Source organism: Engraulis encrasicolus, chromosome 21 (genome assembly GCF_034702125.1).
Source record: "Engraulis encrasicolus isolate BLACKSEA-1 chromosome 21, IST_EnEncr_1.0, whole genome shotgun sequence".
NCBI classification, from domain to species: Eukaryota; Metazoa; Chordata; class Actinopteri; order Clupeiformes; family Engraulidae; genus Engraulis; species Engraulis encrasicolus.
In genome coordinates, this window is record NC_085877.1 from 47,057,298 (window position 1) to 47,066,185 (window position 8,888).

The 8,888-nt window shown below is 49.4% G+C and overlaps 1 long non-coding RNA gene across 1 annotated transcript; it reads right to left on the reverse strand.

Moving 5' to 3' along the window:
* Nucleotides 1-7,688: 7,688 nt before the first annotated feature.
* On the reverse strand, nucleotides 7,689-8,674 carry LOC134437260 (uncharacterized). Its single transcript, XR_010032374.1, has 2 exons — nucleotides 8,432-8,674; nucleotides 7,689-7,810 (listed from the first exon to the last, which is right to left on the reverse strand). It is a non-coding gene; the product is annotated as an uncharacterized LOC134437260 (long non-coding RNA).
* Nucleotides 8,675-8,888: the final 214 nt, after the last annotated feature.

Sequence of the window (8,888 nt, forward strand, 5' to 3'; positions counted from 1 at the left end):
GTGTGTCAAGTTCCCATCATTGGGTTTCCCACACTTGAAATAGGAAGGACTGAAACGGACACAAGATTCCACTCGTTGGTTTTGTTTTATTGATTTTCGGTGGATTTTTCTTTGAAGTGAGTTTCAATGGATCACGGTTTCAACAGGGTTTGCAGTGCACATTGGATTTACAGGTACAGGTGAAAAACCTTAAACACATGAAGCAGAAATAAAATGGATTAAATAACGTGCATTCGTCATTATTTACGCACAAAACACATCACATTTCTACCGAGCCCAGGTTAAATAGGCCTAGGTACCAGGTAAGTATATAGCCTACACGATAGGCAACAAAGGTAAGCATCTTCGCCCACGAAAATAGGCAACAAAAGGTAAGTATGGTTTTTTAGCAATTGCATAAGGTCAGTATTAAACTGGGCTATTTTCATCACGGTTTAAGCGCGGTCAAAATGCCACCAATCAAGCATTAAACCGCTTTGACAGATTATTAAATAAACAAAGGAACACTGACAAATGATCAGTTACTTATTAAAGAAAACTCAAACATAGGCCATTTCATGACCGCTTTAGCTTTACATTTTAAATATGAACAAATGAAGTGAATTAAATGAAAAGTAACGCAACCAAACCGTTACGCATGTCCGCGACATTAAACAAACAATACACTTGGCCGATGAACGCAAGTAATAACCATCTGGCCGATAGTTGTAATTCAAACATTCAATCCAAGATGCTGAGAAACATTTACATGCTCTGTTAAGAGCGTAGCCATGCACTTTTACATCAAAGACAAATTACAAATGTTTGGCATTAAACTTTTGCCGACCGGCCGTGTTGCTGCTCTCTCGTGAAGTGAATGAACAGCAACACGCCATGTCTTTTGTTTGAGACCCATGCCAATTAGGGGCAATCAGAAATTACCTACACCTGGAGCATGGCACCACGCAACTCAGCGCAGTAAGGAGCGGTGCAGACGGCTGTCAATCAAGCGGGCCCGTGCCCAGGCTCCGCCTGACGCAACACCTCCCACTCGGTCTTGCTGTGAGACATCACGGAAAGATCGCCCTCATCAGGTGAGCTGAGTTGTGGTGTTCTGTTCTTCCACAGGGAGGAGGACAACAAGGCGCCGCACATCCCGGTGTAGTGTGGTGCCCTGCGCGTCCCAGGACTTCTTGGTTTGCCTTGCCTTGGGTCTTGCTTTGTCTTGGGCACATCCGCTTGCTGGGACTTTCACATAAGCGTCCCGGACAATGCCCTTGGGGTCTGCATTCACGTTGGTAACTCTTGCCAGCTTGTACTGCCCCCGTAGCGCATTCTGGTCGCAGAGCCACACCACATCTCCGACAGCAACATTTCTTTTTGCAGTATGCCACTTACTGCGGATGAACAAGTTTGGGCCGGCAAGTTGACTCCACAACCTCCAGAAGTGGCTGACCTGAGTCTGCATCTCTTGAAGCCTTTTGAAGGGGTAGGTGGTGTAATCGACTGCTTTGAAGTCTCCAGTCTGTGTGGCTCGGCCAAGCAGCAGTGAGTTTGGGGTGATGTAGCTGATGCTGTCCTCACGACTCTGTACTCTGGCGTCAATGGGCCTTTCGTTGGCAAGGTTGGCAGCCAACTTCAGCACAGTCAGGAACTCACTGAAGGTAAGGCCACTTCCTCCGCCAAGACTTTGAAGAGCTCTTTTGACGACCTTGACTGCAGCTTCAGCAGCGCCATTTCGGTGGGGTGAATCAGCTGGCAGGATTTTCCACATCCAGCAGGTTCCATTTTTGGCAGCATACTCCTCCAAGGCTTCCGGATTTTGTTGGTTCAGGTAAGTGTACATGTCTTGTAGGACCGGTTTCGCCCCTACAAAGTTCGTCCCAGGATCGGACCAGATTTTCTGTGGATGGCCACGGATGGAGGTGAATCTTTGATATGCAAACAGGAAGCTCTCTGTTGACAGTGTGTTTGAGAGTTCTAGGTGGACTGCTCTGCTGGACATGCAGCAAAAAAGAACTCCCCAGACCTTCATGTTTGCTCTTCTTTTGACATCATCCTTTACTTGATACGGGCCGAACAGGTCGATGGATGTGAATTGGAAAGGAGGAGCTGGATTCACACGTTCTTCAGGTAAGTCACCCATGATTTGTTGACAGGTCTTCGCTCTTTCTTTCCTGCAGACCATGCAGTCATCGACAGCTTTTTGGGCCAGAAGTCTTCCTCTAATCACCCAGGCTCTCTTCCTCATTCGTAGCAGAGTTCCTGCCACTCCATCATGCCCCTCACTGTGTGCTTCGCGGGCTAGAAGAGTGGAGACCCAGGCTTGGTACGGTAGCAGAGGAACAGCTTTATGGTCTTCTTTGAAGGCCTGNATCCTCCCGCCACACATGAGGATGCCAGTTGTGTGGTCTCTATATACCACAAGTCTGTCAGTGGTCGTGGCTGGAAAGTTGACACCTTCTTGCGCAGCCAGGCAGATGCTTAGGAACGCGGTTTCCCTCTCGCCGACGGTGATGGTGCCGCATGATGGTGCCGCCTCCCACTTTTCTTCCTTGGCATTCAGGAATGTTTTGGCAGCTCTCCAAGTCCATGCAATCGTTCCAACCAGCCGTCTGAGACTGCTGAAGCGTTTTTCATCCACAAGTCTTTGGACTGCTGCTACTGTCGGTGGTTTTCTGGACTTGGACTGTGTGTCGCCATCCTGGACTGCAACTGCGCGTTGTGCCCTCAGCTGACCTCTGGTAAGTATTGCGGAGAAGGTTTTCTTCTGCATTTTGGTGATGCTCTCTCTTGCCTGTACAGCAACATCTTTCGCCGACTTCATTGGCCACTCAACCTCTGGACGCTGCAGGAACTGCGGGCCGGACTGCCACTCCGAATCCTCAGTCAGGTCATCAGGACTGGCCCCTCGGGTGATGATGTCTGCTACGTTCAGAGCACCTGGAATCCACCACCAATCTCCGATGTCAGTGCTGCTCTGGATCTCACCCACTCTGTTCGCGTAGAAGGTGTGGTACCCATAACTCTCTCGCTGTATGGCGCCCAGGATGGTCTGACTGTCGACCAGGTGAAACCACCTCTTGACCTTCATTCGGCAGTGTCTTTGGAAGTAGGTTTTCAGCCGTGCAGCAAAGACAGCTCCACACATCTCCGCCTTCACCGGGTCACCCTTCTGGTCAAGAGGGGTCAGCTTGGCCTTGGCTTCCACCAGCCTCACGATGGCACCATGGCTGCAGCTCCATCGCAGGTACAGCACAGCACCATATGCATGTTCGCTGCCATCAGAGAAGGTGACGGCGCATGGTTCCTCGGCTGGGTCTGGTGGTGTGAGAGCTCTGGAGAATCTGACTTGGCTTAGCTCAGCATACTCTTCAAGGAGCTTTATGGCATCATCTCTGAGCTCAGTGGACAAGGCAGCATCCCAGGTGTCTTTTGCGTCGTACATGACCTTTGCCTCTTGGAAGGCTCGGCGGATCAAGATGGCTCCCTTTTGTTTTGCTGGAGCCACAAGGCCGAGGGGGTCGTAGAGGCCTGAGACTTGGCTTAGCAGTTCTCTTCTGGTGAGTGGATCTGGAGTGTTCTCCCTCACCTGGTTTTTCTTCAGGTCCTGGCCAAGGCGCATCTTTTTCTTTTTCTTGGAGAAGTTCACTGCAACCATGACATGCAGCTTGTCATCTTCAATGGTGTAACCGAGGCCCAGGGCTTTGTTGTCTTCCTCGGTGAGTTGGTTTGGCAGAACCACGGTGGTGTTTGACTTCATCTTCTCACCTCTCGACTCGTTCCTCCCACTTTGATCCGAGTAGATCCAGGGCTTCATGGAGAATCCTCCTGCTTGCAGGATCTGCTCAATGTTGGCTGTGAGGCTTTTCAGGCAGTCGAGGTTGTTGTGAGAGGTTAATATGTCGTCAACATAGGCATCCTCTTCAATGATGCGTCTCTCTTCTTTGAAGTGTTTGAATGCTGGCAGACTGGCAGTCTCTCGCATGGCAACTTGGGCTATGCACCCAGCGGGCTTGTCTCCAATGTTGACTCGTGTTATTGCGAATTCTTCGATCTCTGCGTCTTCTGAGTCACGCCAGAGGAATCTGTGCAGATGGACTTCTGTTTCTTCAAGCCAGACAGAGTTATACATTTTGCGGATGTCTCCCAGCGCAGCAAAGACACCAGTGCGGAACCTGAGCAGGACACCTCTGATTGGGTTCAAGACGTCGGGCCCTTTGATTAGGATGTCGTTCAGGCTGAGACCTCTGTAGTTCTGGCTGCTGTTCCATACCAGTCTCACTGGCGTGGTGACGGAGTGTGGATTTGGGGCGATCAGGTGACTTACGTACCATACTGGCCCAGTCCAGTTGCGCAAGACGTCTTTGGAGAGCTTCACTGCAGCTCTGCGGCTCACCATTTCGTGGACTTGAGAGGCGTAGGCCGTTTTCCACTCTGGCTCCCTTGACAGCTGCCTCTCAGTTCTGTGGAATGTGGCTTCCACTGCTCTCTTGTTGTTGGGGAGAGATGCTGGGTCCTCTTTCCAAGGATACTTGGCATGCCAGTGTGGTGCAGGACTGTGATGGTCTTCGGCCACGTAAGTCAAGCCTTCTCTCACCAGCTCCATCTCTCTCTCTTCGGCCAGCGTCATTTCTTTGCCACCGGGCTGACAGTTGCCGCAGCGACACCCTCCACATCTTGGTTGGCAAGCTGCGCCGATGCTCTCCCATTTCCACCACTTAAGAAAGTCTCTGTTGCTCGTGGCTGTGTTGGACTGGGAGCTGGAGTGTGTGTGAGGTTGACAGAAGACTGGAGCTTTGGATGAGTGTTCGGTGTATCTAACAGCAGCAGTTCGCATGGATCTTGCGAAATGAGTCTTCGAAGTGTGTGCTGTCAAGGTGACTTCCTCGAAGAGATCGGGGTGTGTGCCTCCGATCGTCTTGCCCAGTGGACCGTCCCACAACACCAGGTCGCCAGCGGAGCGGATCTTTTGTGGCACCAGCTTCCCCTCTTTGTGACTGATGAGAAGTTGGATTTCTTTTGGTCTCACCAGGTCTTGAAGAGCGACGTCTGGAAAGATTTTCTGAAGCTTCTCTGCAGAGACATGCTTGTGGACTTCTGCAATCTTCTCCAGCCCGTAGCAGACCAACTGGTGTGCCGTGACTGTCCCTCTTGCTGTGCTGACGCGTAACTTGAGTAGGTAACGCTTGGTCGCGACAGACACCATCATACCGCCGACCCCGTGAACCACCAATGTGACGTCTTCGCTCCTGAGATTCAGCTTGCTTGCAGCTCTGTGTGTTATGTAATTGGTGTCAGAAGCGAGATCAATGAGGGTCCCGATGCTCTGTCCGTCATTGGCAGTGACGTTCAGAAGCATCAGGATGACTGGGTATTCTTTGATGGAGTGTTCGTCAAGAAGACTTCTCTCATCAGCACTGGAGATGAACGCCCTGGATGCGGTGTTGCAGAAGGCATCTTGGCATTGTTTTGCCAGCTCTGGTGAAAGTTTTGAGAGGAACTGCTCCTGCGTGTCTGTGAGCTTTTTGGCTGTGGCCCTCACTGGACTGGTGGTGGTTTGGGGTTGAGGTCTGGCAACTGGACATAGGAGGTAGTGGTGTTGGTTCTTGCACTCTGGAATCCTGCACAGGTACGTTGATTTCTTGCAGCTTTCGCCGGTGTGGACCTCTAGGCATCTCCTGCAGGCACCAATTTGCTGAACTGCGTCCCTCTTCTCCGCTGGCTTCAGGTTGGCTCTGAACTTTCGGCAAAAGTACAGCTTCCTCCTGTGCTTTGGATCGCCGCAGACAACGCACCCCGCTGAGTCATTGTTGGTTGCTGCAGGGCTGATACTTGTTTTGGTCCTGGCTTGCTTCTGGAACTTGGTCTGGGCAGGTTCAGCACCATCTCTCAGCTGGTCCAGTTGCTCATAAATGGCCTCCTGGGTCTTTAGGTAGGCCAAGAGCTTGTCGAAGCGGTTGTGCTGGTCCACAGCATTGGCCTGTACAGCTGCGTGGGTGAGCCAGTCCTTCTTTAATGTCTCTGGGAGCTTACCCTCGATGGACTTCGTCACAATGGGGTTTTTTATGGCCTCTGCGTTGTCCAGGTCGTTCAGATCACACAGCGCTTTCTCGATGGTCTGGATGAGATCAATGACTTTTCGGGGCTGACCAGCTCTCACTGCAGGGGTTGCTTGCAGGCTCTCGACGATCTCCAGAGCAATGTTGGCCTGGTTGCCGTACCTGTTGTCGAGGACCCTGAAGATCTCCTCCGGCGAGCTGTAGGTTGGCAGGTGCAAGGTTCCAGCCACCCTTTCGTCGATGCTATCGAGCAGCTGGAATTTCTTGACTTCTCTCGAGCCCGTTGGTTCTCCCTGCTTCTGCAGCGCTTCCCACTCCTTTTTCCACCGGTAGTAGCTCCGCTGGTTGCCGGTAAACTTTGGGAGAGCTAGGGCTTTGAGCTTTATTGCTGGAACAGGCGCTGCACGGTGGGCGGTGGGTTCATCGTCAGTCTTGATCTTCGCTGCCTTTATAAAGGCGGCCTTTCGGGAAACCAGCTGTGGAAGAAACACTTCAAGCTCCATTAAACGCTGATCAGTCTCCTTCTTCTCCCGAGCGGGTGCCCAACGATTCCAATCGCTATGGGCCTCTCTCGCTTTCAGCACCAGTGTCTCGAAGTGAGTCAGCATGAATTCATAGCCCTCCAGGGTCACGTCAAGCTGGGCTGAGGAAACGTTTTTGTACTCTGCTTCAGCATTGTGGAGAGCGAGGGCCAGCTCAACTTCCCCGTGCCCCCAGAGTGCCTGTTGAATTAGGATCTTTGCTTCTTTGGTCCTCCGTTTGCAGTCCTCCTCCGTCTTCTCCAGGTCTCCTTTTGTGTCAGCACTCAAGTCCTCCACTGTGGCTGCGTCTTCTTCCGCCATATAGGCAGCCCCGACGTCGTCGTTGGCTTCCAAGACTCTGGAGCACTCGGCTGTGAGCTTGTTGAAATGCACTTTCAGTTCCTCCACAGCCATGTCTGGATATGTTCTTGTAATGTGATTGACCAGGCGGGTAAAAAGTCTTTTTGCCGTGGTTCGCTCCGTCTTTAGGTCTTCTAGTGACATTTTCAATAATTTTTGGTGACCTTGTGAATCTTTTTTTTGTCACTTTGTGATCTTTCTTTGTCACTTTGTGATCTTTCTTTGTCACTTTGTGATCTTTCTTGTCACTTTGTGATCTTTCTTGTCACTTTGTGATCTTTCTTTGTCACTTTGTGATCTTTTTTTGTCACTTTGTGATCTTTTTTTGTCACTTTGTGATCTTTTTTTGTCACTTTGTGATCTTTTTTTGTCACTTTGTGATCTTTTTTTTTTTTTCTTTGTCACAGTGATTTTGTTTTTTTTCCACAGCAATTTTTTCTTCACTTGAGATATTGTCCACAGCAGGTGATTACAGCTAAAGACGGTGTCCTCCAGGCCCCCAGGTGAAGTGGCTTCTCCTCTTTTGGGTTGTGGCTTGATTGGAGTCTTCCTTCTTTAACTGGTAGCAACAGGCGGTTTTGGTCGGCAACGCGATGCCTCTGGTCGGTGACGAACAACTGCAGACGGCTCTTGACAGGCGGCGATTCTCTGGCAGTCGTCTATGTGTCCACTGTAGCGGTCATCCACTGTGGCGGTTTTTCACTGTCAAGTTCCCAGCATTGGGTTTCCCACACTTGAAATAGGAAGGACTGAATCGGACACAAGATTCCACTCGTTGGTTTTGTTTTATTGATTTTCGGTGGATTGTTCTTTGAAGTGAGTTTCAATGGATCAGGGTTTCAACAGGGTTTGCAGTGCAGATTGGATTTACAGGTACAGGTGAAAAACCTTAAACACATGAAGCAGAAATAAAATGGATTAAATAACGTGCATTCGTCATTATTTACGCACAAACACATCACATTTCTACCGAGCCCAGGTTAAATAGGCCTAGGTACCAGGTAAGTATATAGCCTACACGATAGGCAACAAAGGTAAGCATCTTCGCCCACGAAAATAGGCAACAAAAGGTAAGTATGGTTTTTTAGCAATTGCATAAGGTCAGTATTAAACTGGGCTATTTTCATCACGGTTTAAGCGCGGTCAAAATGCCACCAATCAAGCATTAAACCGCTTTGACACATTATTAAATAAACAAAGGAACACTGACAAATGATCAGTTACTTATTAAAGAAAAACTCTCAAACATAGGCCATTTCATGACCGCTTTAGCTTTTCATTTTAAATATTAACAAATGAAGTGAATTAAATGAAAAGTAACGCAACCAAACCAGTTACGCATGTCCGCGACATTAAACAAACAATACACTTGGCCGATGAACGCAAGTAATAACCATCTGGCCGATAGTCGTAATTCAAACATTCAATCCAAGATGCTGAGAAACATTTCCATGCTCTGTTAAGAGCGTAGCCATGCAGTTTTAGATCAAAGAAAGTCTCTGGGCTTACCGGTAGCCTTCTGAAGTCCTTTTTTCCCCAAGCTGTTAGGATTTTGTTAATATTACAAATGTTTGGCATTAAACTTTTGCCGACCGGCCGTGTTGCTGCTCTCTCGTGAAGTGAATGAACAGCAACACGCCATGTCTTTTGTTTGAGACCCATGCCAATTAGGGGCAATCAGAAATTACCTACACCTGGAGCATGGCACCACGCAACTCAGCGCAGTAAGGAGCGGTGCAGACGGCTGTCAATCAAGCGGGCCCGTGCCCAGGCTCCGCCTGACGCAACAGTGTGTGTATTTTTATTGTGCTGTTGATGTGTGTATTGTAATGTGACCAATGTGGGCCCCGAGCCTGTAATAAAGTTTATATATTAAACTAGCAAACCCATATATTTTCTGAAAGTCCACACTCTACAGATATGATATAGCAAGTATTAGGGTTTGACCCACCCTCTTACAGGTTTC